Genomic DNA, 18,075 nt, shown 5'->3' with positions numbered 1-18,075 from the left:
CAAGGTGAAGTGAACTTGAAATTGAATAAGTATCCTTTGATTGAAGACATAGGAGAGAATGTTCATATTTATTTAACATAAGTTTTCTCTTCTTAACATCTTGAAGAATTGCAACAAGGTCCTAGTCCCGACAAAAAGACAAAAACTTCAAAAAGTGAAGTACCTTCATGAGGATCTCAAAGTGACAAAAACAAACAAAGTCAAATGGGTTGAAATTGGAAGGGTGAGGGAACTATACCCTCATCTATTTGTTGACTGAAAATGATCTTTTGGAGGTCCAAAATATTCCAATGGGGAGGAGTGATCCAAGGGATCAGTTTAGTGCTCAAAATTCAAAGTGTTCAAAAGTGATCGAAACCTATACCAGTGTGAATATCTCGTTGACTTGGATCTAACGCAACTTGTTTCACTCAAAACCGATATCGTATGCTCCCAATATCACGTTCTGGTCGATTTGTCAAACAACTAAATTTTTTGTAATATGGGTTGCAGGTATGCCTAGTCAGCAGTCTGTACGCTGACTAGGAAGGTGATTAGGTAGTTGACTGTGTGTTTGTGGTCCAATGGTTTTTCGTCATGTGTCTCAATCTAGTTGGTCAAAATTTCTTCATTTTTTATTAGTTGTGGGGTCGTTGATGTGGTCCAATGATGGAGGGCCATGTGGGCCAATGGCTGGCTGCAATGTGGCCTCTGGACTATGTAGTAAAATTTCGTGAGGGGCCAAGGTCACCCACAGAATTCAAACCAACGACCAAGCATCAAGAAACAACAAACATTTACCAACGCACCAACACACATGTTACTTAATTAATTATGGTCTTGGGGTGTATTTAAGGTTGAGCGCATAGGGTAGGGTAGGGGCTAAGTCCAAGCCCTGGTCACCACGCCCATGAGAACCAAGGGCCGGGACCGTGGGCTAGGGCATAGCCCCAGACCCAAGCCTTGGTCACAACCCACGCAAATATGGCAAGGAGACCATCAACGAAGATTGGAGGGGGTCAACCCCTAGATTGCGGAGCGGGGGCCTAGCCCCGAGCCACATGCAGCCAATACAACCATCACCATAGAGTAGAAGGGGGATTATCCCTAGGTGCTTACAGTGGGGCCAGCCCCGAGTCATATAATCAGTCACATGACCATAGCCTGTGGAGTTTTGGGTGCGCGTGCCAGGTGGGCAATGGCCCAGGGTTTATGTTGCATATGATCATGATGCAACGTGTTAGGGGGTCGGTCGGCGAGGGCAGGCAGTTATCTCCGACATCTGGGCACGAGGCCCCCATACGACTGTAAATTTTGGAACTGGGGTGTAAATGGACAGTTTAAATATCCGACAAATTCTCCCATTGGACCAGATTATAGGCTAGGATTGTGCATCGGTTCTGGGTTTAGGGCGCTCAAGCCAAGTTTGGGCTAAATTATAGGATGGCTAGCTATGGAAATTCGGAAAAAAATTGTAACATGCATAACTTTCTCATTTTTTTGCCAAATGAGGTGCACAAAGAACTAAGATGGATGTTTTTTATAGTTTGGATCCATTGGAGACATTTGTTTTTCATTTGGAGCATTGTAAATCTATGAAAACATAAATTTGAGCACTTAATGAAAGAGGCCCTGCATTGGAAACTAGACCAGGAGAGGGGTGAACTCCTTTATCATGATTGTTGTTATTTGTTTCTGATATGGTATTTTTTTCTATGTTTTGGCTGTTAACTCAGTTTAAAAATCGTTTATGTGTCTTGTAACACTATCCATTAACCAAAATAGATAAAATTCACTTGCAATTTGTATATCACCTTCAAGTTTTCATAAACAACTCACCAGGATATCGCTAATCCTATCGAGATGAAGGATCGACCACAATATGAAGGATTGGGTTATGGTTATGGAGAAATTGGAGAGTGCTCTAAAATTGTTGAGGCAAATAAATCATCAAGTGATGATATGTCACACCATGATGGTAATGATGATGGAAAATTATCTCCAACGAGAGATGAATGCTCCAAGGGACATGCAAAGTTTAGTCCTTATCGTCAAAGTCGTAGCCCAAAGTACAGGTATAAGTGTCATGGGGATATCAGAATTGTTAGTGATTTTAATTATTTATGGGAAAATTTTCCTTGCACATTTTTGATGCAACTAACCATTGTGTGGCTGATTGTGATAAACTTAAGGGGATGGTCAAAAGAATGAATCAAATCCTTGGAACAAAGCATGAGGAATATATCCTTGTTATGAAGACTTCCTCATCAATGGGAAAACGAAATCATTTTTGTAACCATTGTAGTATGAATCGACATTGGATTGAAAAGTGTTGGAAACTCCTTCTAGAACTTCGTCCCAAGAAGGATAAAGTGGTCATGTGATCCCTTGTAATGAAAGAGGCAGGTGGAAAAGTGGAAAGTAATGTAGTTACTAAAGAAACCTTCGAAGTAGAGAGGGTGCAGAAAGAGAACCCATAACCCTGGGATAGGTAAAGAATGGGTAGACTATTTTGTACAGTTCACTTGCTTTGTAAACTTGTAATTACTTGTTGTATATTTATGTTTGGGTACTTTGTAAAGTGAATTCATGCACAATCACTTATCTGTAAAAATGTTTTTTCTTTGACATGTTATGTTATCTTGGATTGATGATAAGTCAACTTGAATGGGATTTTTGGGATGAGAATTTATATTTCATCCAGTATGTATACAGTTGTGTCAAGCACTCACTTATACAAGTGTTTCGAAATGAATCTTGTTTGTGAATTTAAGATTTGATAAAGATGGTGTAGAAGATGACCATGATTATGTGGACAAATCTAAGCATGTCATTGAACAAATGCAGCAAGTGCATCTAAGAGTACAATTGCAGCAAGTGCATCTAAGAGTACAATTGCAGCAAAGCAAAATACGAATTAGTGCATGGAAAGCATTGAGTTTCTTATGATCTCTAGGTGGAAAATCAATTTTGGGTTCAACAAGAAAGGACTTCAAGATGAAGTTTGTTTGAGCTAAAGAAAGATGGTCTTGCATGTTTAGAAGAATTTTCGCTTAATTCTTGACAAGAAGATAAGAACTTCATGTAGAGGAAAGGTGGAGTACCTTGATTGGGGACTTTATGGAACCAATTAAAATAGAACAAGAAGGATTGAGATTGAGAAATTTAATGAGCTTTTTCCTCACTTATTTGCTAGTGGAGATAAACTTTTGGAGGTCCAAAAGTTCCTAGTGGGGAGGTATGATCCGGAGATCAAAAATAGACTCAAAAATGAAAGTCCTCAGAATCTCCCGAAACTAATGTTAATTCGTAATGTTCTTTGTCTTTATTCCAACGATGCTTGAATCGCCTCAATCCGACATTGCATGAAGAAGTTACGATGTTTTTACTTTTTTGATCAAAAACTAAAAAGTCAACAACAACACTGATTGGGTAGTCCATACAATTGACTGTGCAGGGTACGGTTTGTAGCGAAATAATAAGGTTTTCACCCATGGCATGTTCATATGGGTGTATTTGGCAAAGTGTGGTTTGTTTGTACGGTCTTAGGTGGCCCAATCAGAGGCTACCATGTGGCCTAATGAGTGGTCGCCACGTAGTGCCCCGAGATTGGTCAAAAAAATTATAGTAGGCCCAAAGGCCTCGGTAAGGTTCAATGCTCAACTTTTTGCATAACAACTCTCCGCCCTACCATCACACCGTTGGTTAGTACTTAACCCATATGGGTCACAGGTTATATTTAAATTTAAAGTTTTCGATGGTTGGGAGGAGGGGCCAGGTAGTGAGCCCTGGCCCCTGGTCACGTCCCACACACATGACCACAGGTAGAGTGGAGAGGGGCAAGTGAGAAGCTCTAGCCCCTAGTCTCAGCATTCACCATACAACCGATGTGAGAGTTAGCAGGAGGGGCAGGGCGGTTAGGCCCTGGCCCTCAACCACATTTATACCCACATGACCACAAGTGAATAAGCCCCAACCCTTGGTCCCATCAGCGACTATATGTCAGTTACCCAGGAGCTATGGTAGCGGGGGCAGGAAATTAACCCTAGCCCCAACCCTATTAACAACTATATGACCACGCCCCGATGGAAAAGGAGATAAATCGGTGGGTACGGAAAGTTGGCCCTTGCCCCTGACCTTATGAGCATCATGTGGGTTTGATCCAGTGCATAGGGTTATTGGAAAAATTAACAAGGCAATAAATTTAACTTTTGTTGCAGGAATCCTATTAGTCCTGGGTGAAATTATTTCTCGACGGATTGAGACAAGGGAAAAATAGTCGCACAGTTATCAGATTTTGACAATTTGTAGGACATATAGCATAGCTTGGCTTAAAGAAGCATATCTTGCTCAATTTTTAAACTTTTTGAGCTAAAGAAGAACCTGTATGGGGGTTTCTAAGTGTCTTGGACTCAATGACAGCCTCAGTTTTCTGATTTGAACACTTTAAGATGGACTTTTTACATAATCAAGTCTTTTAGTGCTAGAGGCAGAATTAGTTTTGAAGTAGTTTGAAGGCATATTTGAGCATGGAGAGAGCCTAGTTAGAAGTTTTCCATCCTTACAGTTTTATCTACAGTAGTTGTTACTTCAATAGAACAACTATTTTCCATCTTTTCTCAATGTGTTAAGGAGAGAAACCCTTCTTAACTCTTCATTGTGAAGGAGTTACATGTTTATGCTTTTGCTTTTCAAGTGAAGTACAACTGCCTATTGTGTGAGAGTCCTTTTTATGTTGACATTTTCATGACTTGTTGTAGGGATTCATCTTTTTAAATGAGAATTCTTTGTAAGAGAATCAATCCACTCTATTGTCAACAAGTTGTATGTACTCATTTGCTGCTGAAATCAATTTATGGTCTAGTTGAATCTTGGAGAAAGTTTGGAGATGTATCCCAAGAGGGGTGAACTCTGTTATCAAATGTTGGTTTCTTCTCTTCATGTTTATTATCTTGAGTTGCATGTGAATTTGTTTCTGTTTTAAGTTCATGTGAAAATTTAACTCACCATCTTGAAGAGGTTGTGAAACTTGTTTATCTTTAATGACCCATTTTGTTAATGATCTAGGTGGATATTGGTGGCCACCCACTTATTCCACATGGATCCCCACCATTGTTTCTTTCAGTTTTTTAGTTTCCTTAATTGTAGCATAATTTACTATTTTTGGCAGTTTTCGGGTCCTGAACTTCTAGAGCCGTTTTGAGGCCCTAAACAACGTTTTTTGTGAAAACCACTGGTGGTGAAGATAAGTTTTCCACTCGGTATTTTCTATTAGTATTTGTAGTCCTCGGATAGATATTTCTAGCGAAGTATCATGTGTGTCAAACGAAGATCACATGCCAAGGTTACGACCCGGGAAGTTCATGTACCAACTTACCCAAACAAGGCCCATAGTTTGGTGTTTCATCTCCTAGGGTTAGGTTTTTGGATGTCTAGGGTTTTCCATTGTTTCTAAATAATAAATAGGCCTTTGAGCCTCATTGTAACATAGTTCAGAGGCATGTAGCCTCCACATCTCTTCTCAGAGATAAGATACCATTGTCCGAGCTAGTCTTATTACTGTTCTATTTTTAAGCATAATTTAGTATCTGATATTAATGAAATGAAGTGTTATTTCTATTGCATATTTATATTTATCATTATATCTGTCATTTTTGCATTCCTGTTTAAATTTGGATCAGTGGTATCAGAGTGGTCTACTCTTTCTTTGTTTTTCTTTGCATGTCCCCAACGAGGTAGGTATATAAGGAGTTAGGGCTTGAACTGGTCGAACCTTTATAAGACCAGCCTCGCAAATCCCGACGACCTCCCATGGGGGATGAAAATAAAGACAAGGGGGCAAGAGATCCTATCAAAATATTGCATGAGGAGGCCCTCAAGAAACAAAGGAACACGATGATGGATAACTTTGCCTAGATCCTTCAATGGTTGCCTAGTGGCATCGCATCCACATCCAATAGCCAGTCTGGAGGTGCCACTCCTTTTAAGGCACAATTAAACTTTGGCATTCCCATATTTGAGAGCCAAATAGATGCAAACATTGTAGATAACTTGTTAAATCTGCTAGAAGGATTTTTTTTTTGTTCATGATTTTTCTAGCTGGGAAAAGATTACTTTTTCTCTTCTCAAAGCTGCCCTCCATGTGAAGGACTCATTAGGGGAGTTTTGGGGTCTAAAATGGGCCTCCTAAGGAAATTATGAAATAATAGTGGAAATAATAAAATAATATTAGATTACATCATCAAATTTTAGAGGGAAAAAAGAAAAAACTAGTTTCTCAACTCGTATTTTAAGTTTATCTTCGTATGGGTTTACTCAAATTTTGAGCAAAAACACTCTTTGGATGCATATTTTGATTCCTCATCCAAGGAGTACCCATGTTTCATACTTTCTATGGACCATGCTACATGAAAAATGAGAAATACATGAAAAACGTGATTGCAATCACAATTTTTCATGTATTTCTTATTTTTCATATAGCAGGGTCCATCGAAAGTATGCAACATGGGTACTCATTGGATGAGGAATTAAATTTTGCATCCAACGAGTACTCCCATGTGAAATTTGAGTAAAACCTTAAGGAGATAAGTTGAAAATAGGAGTTGAAAAAGTAGTTTTATTATTTTATTATTTTTTAATGGTTTTACCTTTTTACTCCAAAAAAGGTGAATCATCCCCCATGGTTGACATCATCATCTTTAATCCTATTGGTTTTTGAAAAGTGTATTTTGGTTGTACATTTTTCTTAGGAGGCCCATTTTAGACCTCAAAATTCCCCTAATGAGTGGCAAATCTACTGTGAACAAAAGGATGAAAGTACGCCCTCACTGGTTTCAGTCGCACCCACTTGAAATTCGTTCCAGGATGCCATCAAGGAGAAGTACTACCCTATCGGGAGCTATGAGGATAAATACATAAAGTGGACCATGTTGTGAGAGGCAAGGGACCAAGACATGTCAGATTTTACCAATGTTTTTCATACCATTCGCACGAAGTTGGGTATCAAGGATTCTAAGAAACATTTGGTACTCAAGTACCACGACTACCTACACATGTACATCCAAGATGAGATGGAGTTCCTAGACATCTCCTTGCTCAGCACGGCGTATCGATATGTTGTCAAAATCAAGTAGAAGCTGAAACAAAAAAAGCGAGACTTTGGATCCGTGAATCTAAAGCAAGGGAAATGTGCCCCCAAATCGCAGAACAAAGGACAAAGCCAAGGTAGGGTGGCCTGGGACAACCTGCCAAGACTGCAAGAAAAGAACAACACCGTGAAGCTGAAGAAGGACACAGGAAAGTGGTGTGAATTCCATAAGAGCTCCACTTACAACACAAGTGAGTGGCGGGCCAAGCAGTCACTTGTGGTCGAGCTGAAGGCTTATCAATCAGATGCATCTTCCAACTTTGAGTCAGAACCCGACAAGGGAAATGACAAAGGGAAGCAGATTATCGATGCAGAGTCCAATGCCACCATTGCCACCATGAAGATCCAGAAGAAGGAACTCGAAGATCCAGAGGAGGAGGAGTTCCTCTTCCACTCCCAGATGTGGGTAAAGGGTTCTCTGCTACATTTCATTGTCGACAGCAAAAGCCAAAAGAACCTCATTTCAGTAGAGGTTGTGAAGCAGCTAGGCTTACTGACCACAGCACACACACAACCATACACCATTGGGTGGCTTCACAAAGGACGATATCTTCATGTCAGCCAATAGTGTCACCTTCCATACAGTATCAAGCCCTTCACGGATGAGGTATTATGTGAAATTTCTCCTCTTGATGTTTGTGATGTATTATTAGGCCAACCATGTGGAAGAGACATGTTGTGTATGATTCAAGGCCTTGCACTATTATTGTTACCTTTGGAAATAAGTTGTACAGGATACCGGAGGTAGCACCGCCTACTGCCCTCTCTTTAGTTACTACCAAATAATGTAGTAAACTCATTTCCAAAACCGGGAAATTTGTTTTCCTAATGATACACCATCAGGGAAAGAAGAATATGGTGGCCATGACCGCCAAACAGGCCCCTCTGCACGACAACAAAATATGGACAAGGTCATGGTGGAGTATGAGGACATCTTCACCTCCCTCGCAGGGGTGCCTCTGCACTATCAGGTCATGCACTCCATCAATCTAACCCCAGGGGTGTTTCGTTGCCTAATGGACTAATCTATCAGCACTCTGTTCTGGAGAATGAAAAAATCAAGAGGAAAATTCAGGAATTGTTGCAGAAAGGTCACATCCGGCCGAGTTCATCGCCCTGTGGGAGCCTGATTTTGTTGGTACAAACGAAGGATGGGACTTTGATACTTTGTATTGACTATCGGGTGTCGAACAAGATCACTGTCTGGAATAAGTATCCAATCCCACGGATTAATGACCTTCTGGACCAACTCAAAGGGGAAAAATATTTCAACAAGATTTACTTGAAGTCTGGATATCATCAAGTTCCAATCGAACCCTCCGATGTGTGGAACACTGCCTTCAAACAAAAGGAGGGCCTTTTCAAATGGTTGGTTATACTTTTCGGGTTGACAAATGCTCCTGCAATCTTCATGAGGCTAATGGATGACATATTGTGGTCATTCACCAACTCATTTGTAGTGGTATACTTGGATGACATCATGATCTTCAGCGAGAGTTGGGAAGAGAACCTCCACCACATCTGATAGATTCTCCAAACACTGTGGAAACACAAGCTATGTGCCAATTTGGAGAAATGCACTTTTGGCATGACCCAGGTTTAGTATCTAGGATACATTATTAATGAACAGGGGATGCATGTGGATCCAGCCAATATCTAGGTCATTCAGGATTGGCCAGCCCCAACCACTCAGACAGAGCTCCGTAACTTTTTGGTTCTTTCCAATTTCTACCATAGATTCATGTTGGGGTTCTCTCATATCACTTGGCCCTTGAGTCAAGTCACCAAGGGAGGAGCGAAAGCAAAATTCTTTTAGTCTGAGTCTCAACAGAAGGCATTCACAGAGTTGAAACATTTCCTTTACTCTGCACCAGTGCTCACATTACCAGACATGCAACAACCATTTGAGATCGAGACAGATCCCTTTGACTATGCTATTGGGGCAGTCCTTACTCAACAGGGGAATCCAGTGGCATATCAAAGTGAGACACTTTCAGACATAGTCTATAAGTATCCCACTTATGACAAAAAGAGATGTATTCCATTGTGCAAGCATGTCAACAATGGAATCATTACATTTTGGGGAAGGAAATGGTCATCCACATAGACCACCGATTCCTACAGTTCATACATACGCAAGGGAAGTCGCAGAATGATCACCATCAAAAGTGGTCCACTTACCTACAACAATTCCATTTGACTATCAAGTACAAGAAGGGCAGCACCAATAATGTTGCAGACTACCTCAGTCGACCATTGATCATGGCGTTAACCACCGTTCTCAACTCTTGTGGGCACGAGACTTCTGATTGGCCACTTCTCTACAAAAGCGACTCAAAATTCAATCACATATACCAGACACTCTTGGAGGGTCAACAAGTTCCATATTTTCACCTCCAGGATGCATTGTTATGCCACCTAGGACACCTTTGTGTTCCTTCAAGCGAGAATGCCAAGATGATTTGGGAAGCGCACTACAGTCAGGTCGCTGGGCATTTCGGGGTTGAGAAAACAATGGCAGTGTTGTAGAAGTATTTCTATTAGCTGAATCCTCGACAAGATGTCGGGAAGTACATTAGATCTTGCACTGCCTACACCATTTCCAGACCAACCATCAAGAAGGAAGGCTTCTATACTCCATTGCCCACCCCTAGTCGACCTTGGGAATCCATCTCCATGGATTACATGTCGGACCTTCCTTCTACTAATCATGGCAATGACTGTGTTTTTTTGGTCGTCGACAGATTCTCGAAGATGACCATTATGGCGATCTGCAAGAAAAATATCACAACAGAAGCCACTGCTAAAATATTCTTTGAATGAGTGTGGGTACACTTTGGGATCCCATAGTCTATCATCTCAGATTGGGACAACAAGTTCCTCAGTACATTTTGGTCCAGTCTCTGATCGATGCTAGACACCAAGCTCACTAAGTCCACAACTTTCCATCCCCAAACTGATGGTCGGACAGAGGTCGTCAACAGGATGATCGTACACATTCTGTGCATGTACAACTCAAAGCATCCACGCACATGGGATGAGATCCTCCCCTATGTCCAACACAGTTATAATTGAGCTCTCCACAACGCAGCTGGCCACAACCCTTTCCAAGTGGGCTTGGGATTCCAACCACTATGTCCCATTGATGTGGCCATACCATTTGCAGCTACTCAGGCATATTCGTCTCATGTCCAATCCGAAGCTAACAAGGCAAACAAATTCATTCAGCACATCCTCCAACAAGTCCATGAGATATTGGACAAAGCTAATGCTAAGTATAAGTAGTGGCATGATCAACATGGGGTGCCACACAAGTTCCAGGTGGGTGACAAAGTTTGGTTACATTTGCGGAAAGAGCGCTCCGTTGGGCCCCACTACAAGCTTCACCTACTTTGATATGGGTCATACACCATCACCAAGGTAGTAGGGGACAATTCCTTTGAGATCAGTATTCCACCATTCATTGGTTTGCACCCAGTGTTCAATGTGGACCGCCATTGGCCCTACTTTCCACTGTTATTGGACACATCCAAGATTGCAGAACAACTCACACCAACAGAGTTAAAATCAAACTGCATGGAACAAGCCATAACTAATCAAATCATGGACACACAGATCAAGAACACCCAACAACAAAGGATACAACTATATCGAGTTATCAAAGAAGTCCAACTCCTTCACTAGGGAAAGTGGCTCGCCAAGGACCAAGTTCAACATATGTTTCCTCATCTCATGGAGGACCTCAACGCAATGGGGGTCATTGCTTCCTAAGGGGGGAGGAATGTTCGAGGTGGATATTGGTGGCCACCCACCTATTCCACTTGGACCCCCACCATTGTTTCTTTCAGTTTTCCAGTTTCCTTAATTGTAGCACAATTTACTATTTTTGGTAGTTTTTCGGGTCCTGAATTTCTGGAGCCGTTTTGAGGCCCTAAACGACATTTTTTGGGAAAACGACCATTGGCGAATACGAGTTTTCTACCCGATATTCACTATTAGTAGATGTAGTCCTCAAATAGATATTTCTAACGAGGTATTATGTGCATCAAATGGAGGTCATATGCCAAGGTTACAACCCCGGGAAGTTGATGTACCAACTTACCCCAATGGGGCCCATAGTTTGGCGTTTCATCTCCTAGGGTTAGGTTTTTGGATGTTTATGATTTTCCATTGTTTCTCAATAATAAATAGGCCTTCAAGCCTCATTGCAGCATAGTTCAGAGGCATGTAGCTGCCACATCTCTTCTCAGAGATAAGCTACCATCACCTGAGCTAGTCTTATTGCCATTCTGTTTGTAAGCATAATTTAGTATCTAATATTAATGAAATGAAGTTTTATTTTTGTTGCATCTCTATATTTATGGTTATATCTATAATTTGTTGTGTTCATGTTTAAATTCATATTAGTTAACTTGCAAAGTGTCAGAGGACGGTAAGTTTTTGATAGGAGTGTTCCTCCATTTCCAGATCAGGTGGTATCAGAGAGGGTTTTAACCAAGTTGCAAGTATGGGCAAGAAACTAAAGCGTGAAAGACTCCAAGAGGTGGAGGAAAATAATCTATTTCTTCGAATGGAGAATTTTGAATTAAGTAGGTTGCTTGAAATTTCCGAGGAGAAGAAAAGGTAATTGTGCCTATAGTTGCAACATGTAGTGGAGGAACATATTGGTGAGAGTTCCATCCTTAAAGAAACAAGGAATCCCTCTAAGATGAAGCAAATTTGTGGGCATGGTTCGTACACAGGATATGGACCCTATGTTGAGAATGATGCTTGTGAGTTTTGTCAGCATCTGAAAGATTCTCCTTATGTGCCCATTAGTAAAAGTGGTTAGCTTGAGTCATCATCCACTTCCTCATCAGCATCTGAAATAGAAAATATGGGTCAGAGGTAAAAGGAGATAATTAGCATTTCTAGTTCTAACCCTTTAGCTAATGTTGATAACACATCTTTTGCATCTTTTGAAAAGCATACCAAAGGTATTGGCGAGAATATTTTAACTCGGATGGATTATGATGGAATAGGCCTCGGAGTGAATGGCCAAGGTATCAATAATCCTATCGAGGGGGAGGAATAACCACGATATGAAGGATTGGGTTATGGTCATGGATAAATTGGACAGTGCTCTAAAATTGTTGAGGCAAAGAAATCATCAAGTGATGATATGTCACACCATGATGGTAGTGATGATGGAAATTTGTCTCCAAAGAGAGATGAATGTTCCAAAGGACATGAAAATTCCAATCCTCATCGTCAAAGTCACATCCCAAAGGACAAGTATAAGTGTCATGGGGATTTTAGAAATGTTGGTGATTTTGATTATTTATGGGAAAATTTTCCTTGCACATTTTGTGATGTAGTTTACCATTTTGTGGTTGTTTGTGAGAAACGTAAGGCAATGGTCAAAAGAATGTATCAAATCCTTGGGACAAATCATGAGGAATATATGTTTGTTATGAATACTTCCTTGTTGATGGGCAAGCGAAAGCATTTTTGTAACCATTGTAGTATGAATGGACAACAGATTGAAAAGTGTTGGAAACTCCATCCCGAAGTTCGTCCTAAGAAGGACAATGAGGTCATGTGATCCCTTGTAAGGAAAGTGACAGGTGGCAAATTGGAAACTAATGTAGTTCCTAAAGAAACCTTTGAAGCAGAGCAGGTGAAGAAAGAGAACCCATAAGCCTCGGATATGAAAAGAATAGGTAGACTATATTGTACAATTTTCTTGCTTTATAAAATTGTAATTACTTGTTATATATTTCCATTTGGGTACTTTGTATAGTGAAGTCATGTATAATAACTTATCTGCAACAAGTGTGTTTTCTTTGACATGTTAAGTTATCTTGGCTTGATGATAAGTCAACTTGAATGGGACTTTTGGGATTACAATTTGTATTTCATCCAATTTGTCTATAGTTGTGTCAATCACTCACGTATACAAGTGTTCTGAAATGAATCTTGTTTATGAATTTAATCTTTGATAAATATTGTCCAAAAGATGACCTTGAGTATGTGGACAAAGATAAGCATGTCATTAAACAAATGCAACCAAAACATCTAAGAGTACAAGTGCAACTTGAGGGAAGCAAAACAAAGTACGAATTAGTGCATGGAAAGCATTGAGTTGCTTATGATTTCTAGGTGGAAATCCAAGTTTGGGTTCAACAAGGAAGGACTTCAAGATGAAGTTTGTTTGAGCCAAATAAAGATGGTTTTGGAGATAACGTTCAGATTCCATCCATCGAAGTTTTTATTCTTGCATGTTTAGAAGAATTGTGACTTAATTCTTGACAGGAAGATAAGGAATTCATGTAGAGGCAAGGTGGAGTACCTTGATTAGGGGCTTTAAGGTACCAATTCAAATAGAACAACAAGGATTGAGATTGGGAAAGTTAATGAGCTTTATCCTCACTTATTTTTTGAGTGAAGATAAACTTTTGGAGTTCCAAAATCTCCTAGTGGGGAGGTATGATCTGGAGATTAAAAATAGACTCAAAATGAAATTTCTTTGAATCTCCCGAAACTAGCATCAAGTCATAATGTTCTTCCTCCTTATTCCAACAATGTTTGAATCACCTCAATATGACATCGTATGAAGAAGTTATGACATTCTTAAGTTTTTGGCCAATAGCTAAAAAGTCAACAACAGGGTTGACTAGGCTACTAACTAGACAATCCGTACAACTGACGTCATCAGCTGACTATGAAGAATATGGTAGGAAGTGGACTAATCAGGTCTTAACATAGGGCATGTTCATACAAGTGCATTTGACGCACTGCGGTTGGTACGTACAGTCTTAGGTAGCCCAATCAGAGGTCGCCACATGGCTCAATGAGAGGGCACCATGTGGCGAACTAAGATTGGTCAAAAAATTTATAGTAGGCCTAAATGCCTCGGCAAGGATTGACCCCTCGTCCTACGGCATAACAACTCTGCGCCCTAGCGTCACACCACCAATTAGTTCTTAACCCATATGGGTCACGGGTTATATTTAAATTCAAAGTTTTTGACAATTGGGAGGAGGGGTCAGGCAGTGAGCCCGAGCTCCTAGTCACGTCTGGGACACATGACCGCAGGCGGAGTGGAGAGGGGTAAGTGGGAATCTCTAATCCCTAGTCTCGACATTCACCATACAACTAATGGTGAGAGTTAGCGGGAGGGGTGGGGCAGTTAGAGCCTGGCCCCCATCCACGTTGTTACCCACGTGACCACAGGAGGAGGCCTGGGTGAAGGGCATAGGTGGATAAGCCTCGACCCTTGGTCCCATCGAAAACCATATGCCCGCTACCTACGAGCTATAGCAGTGGGGGCAGGAAGTTAGCTCCGGTGCCGGCCCTATTAGCATCTATATGACCATGCCTTGATGAGAAAGGAGCTAAACCGGCAGGGGCGAGCAACTGGCCCTAACCCCTAGCCTTATGGGTGCCATGTGGCCCTAATCCGGGGCATAAGGCTATTGGAAAAAATTAATGAGGCAAGTAATTTCATTTTTGTGGCAAAAATCTCGTCAATCCCAAGCGAAATTGTTGCTCAGCGGACTGAGAAAAGGGAGAAATTGTTGCATAGTTAGCAGCTTTTGCCAATTTGCAGGAAAAATAGAAGAGCTTGGTTTCACTAGTAGAAAATGAGCAATTAGTGACTATATGACTAAAAAATTTAGTCACCACAGCTTTTCCAAGTGAAATACTACCAAAAATTAGCAATCTTAAGTGAACGAACTAAAAACGACTAACATAAATCACTAACTTAGTTGCGGGTCAAAATATGTGACTAGCTAATAAGTAATACAACTAAAAATGACCAACATGAATGACTAATTTAGTCTAAGAACAAAAATACAATTACCTAACAAATACTACAATAATATGAATCATTTTTTTATGTTAGTCATCTTAATTGTGTCAAGCAATCTAAACTTACAAGTGATAGGGGATTGAAATGTTGTTAAAGATTGGTTGAAAGGTTGTCCTTCATTAAAAGAAAATTCACCCTCACATGGTGTATATGTGAGCCAACTTTGCATTATTTATCTCTAATAATTTGTAATTTTAAAAATATAATTTTTAACAAAAAAATTATTTTATGTATTTTTTAAAAATCTATTCATTGAATCTATAATTGGATCTAGTTCCAATTTGAAATTAATTTGTAGGGAAATTTTAATTTGTAAGACTATAATTTCAAAGAAAAACTACTTTAATTTCATATTAACTGACCTAGATCCATCTTAACCCCGAATCTATCAAGCACCGAGAGGGGTCCAATCTCTCGAGGTGTAAACTTTTTTTCTAGTGAAAAACTTGAGGAAATGTTTGCACCTCGAGAATCTCTCGACACTTGATAGTTATAGGGTTAATATGGATCTAGGTTGGTTATATAATACTATATAATATCTATATTTGTATTTTTGTCTCTTTTTTATTCCCTCTCTATCTCACCCCCCAAAAATACACACACACTCTCTCTCTCTCTATTTGTATCCTTCTCTCTATTCTCTATTTCTCTCCTCTCTCCCTCACTCTCTCTCCATGACTCCCTTTTCACGTCCTCTCTCCACATTTCTCCCTCTATGTTTTTCTTGTTCCCCCACTCTCCTACCCCCTCAAATTCCATCTCTCTCTCCTCATCTCCATCTTCCTTCCTCTCTATCCCATATCTCCCACCTCCCTCTATCTCTCCCCCCAACTCACTCTCCCTCTCTCTCTCTCTCTCTCTTCCTTCCAACTCTATCACTATCTCCCCCCCTTCCTGTCCTCCATCTCTCTCCCTTCCCCTTCTCTCACTATCTATATCCTCTCCTCTTCTTTCTCTTCCCTCCTCTTCTCTCTCCCTCACTCTCTCTCCATCTCTCCCTTCTAACTCCTCTCTCTCTCCACCTCTATCTCTCTATGTATTTTTTCTTTTCTCCCTCTCTTCCCTACTCCAAATCCATTTCTCTCTCTCTCTCTCCTCTCTCTTCCTTCCTCTCACTCCCTCTCTCCCACCTCCCTCTCTCCCCCCCATCACTCTCTCTTTCTCTCTCTCTCTGTCCTCCAACTTTTTCACTATCTCCCTCCCTCTCTCTTAAACTTGATCACATTGTATTATGTTTAAGAAATTATCTAAATTAAAAAAATTAATTGGTTGTAAAATATTGAACTTATATTTTGGATCAATCATGTCAAAGAAAATAAAATAATGAAAAACTTTAAAAAGTCATGCACTATATTAATCTATTATAATTAGTCAATTTGTTTGCTCTCATCCCTTGGATCAATTTGTTTGCTCTCATCCCTTGGATCCTTACCTAAGATCCAAGGGATGAGAGCAAGCAAATTGACTAATTATAATAGATTAAATATAGTGCATGACTTTTTAAAGTTTTTCATTATAAAACTGGCATAGATCCATCTTAGCTTAATTTTATTAAAACCTTAATTTAATTTCTATGGGAATATTTTTAGTAGTCGTGAGGATAGAGTGTTTAGATATATCTCAAATTGTAACATTTTCCCTTTTAGATTCAATTAAAAAAATGTTGTAAAATTAAATTAAAATAAAATATTTTTACTATGAAATAAGTTATTGTTTTTTGGCATGTGGTATTGATAAGCCATGGTATTGGCCCATGGTATTGTAACAAAGCCTATTTACAAGTTAATATCCATGGTAAAGTGAGGGTGAATATCCATGGTTAACAATCTTGTCATATTGTTATAAAATATTTTGATTGTGAAACAATTTATGTTTTTTGGGCATGTGGTATTGATAATCCATGGTATTGACCCATGGTATTGTAACAAATGCTATTTTTAAGCAGTTAATAATATCTACCGTAATGTGGGGGTCATTATGGTAAACTGAGGGTGAATATCCATGGTTAACAATCTTGTCATATTGTTATATAATATTTTGATTGTCAAATAATTTCCATGGTATTGTAACAAATCTACCATAATGTGGGGGTGATTATATACATGGTTAAGAATATTGTCATATTGTTATGAAATATTTTGGTTGTGAAATAAGTTATGGTTTTTGGACTTGTAGTATTGATAAGCCATGGTATTGGCCCATGGTATTGTAACAAAGCCTATTCACAAGTTAATAACAAAATCAAAATATAACAAATTGAATTTTATTATTTTTATTAATTTAACTCATCCCAATATCATTTTTAACTTCTTCTTTTTAACTTAGCATACGCAAAAATAACAAATTCTTATTAAAAATAAATCATTTAACGCAATTTCAATTTATATATTTTATTTTATATTATAAATATTTCTTTTATTTTTTTTATTATAAATATTTATTTTCTTTTTCATTTCCAGTTTAGGGTTGGGTTCAAATAAAATATTCACATATTACATCCTCACATTGTAGCATGTAGCACTGCATTTTTATCTACCTGGAAATGCCAAAGAAGACCATCAACGTGATCTATGGATTTCATGGGATTCGAACCCTAGATGGAGTTTGCATGGGAAACACCTCAAGAGAGCATCAACGATTAGATGGAGATAGACTCTGGAGAGTTCTTCCTTTTTGATTGCATTCTTCCTTTTTACTAAATCTTATTTTTGTTTTGACGGTTTAATGATTATGATAATGCAGATCTTGATTGCGTTCTTCCTTTTTAATAAAGAGAATGCAGATCTTGATTGCGGCCAACAATTCATGAAAAGACAATGCACAAGTAAGTGTTTTGCATGTCCTTATTGAGATTTTGGTCATTTTTACGTGGATATGAATTTGGATATGGAGAGTGATTATGATAATGCAGATCTTGATTGCGTTCTTCCTTTTTAATAAAGAGAATGCAGATCTTGATTGCGGCCAACAATTCATGAAAAGACAATGCACAAGTAAGCATTTTGCGTGTCCTTATTGAGATTTTGGTCATTTTTACGTGGGTATGAATTTGGATATGGAGAGTGATTATGATAATGCAGATCTTGATTGTGTT

The sequence above is a fragment of the Pinus tabuliformis genome, chromosome 6 (genome assembly GCF_031772625.1).
Source record: "Pinus tabuliformis cultivar Carrire ecotype Pingquan chromosome 6, CPIR1, whole genome shotgun sequence".
NCBI classification, from domain to species: domain Eukaryota; kingdom Viridiplantae; phylum Streptophyta; class Pinopsida; order Pinales; family Pinaceae; genus Pinus; species Pinus tabuliformis.
This window is presented reverse-complemented; position numbering follows the sequence as displayed.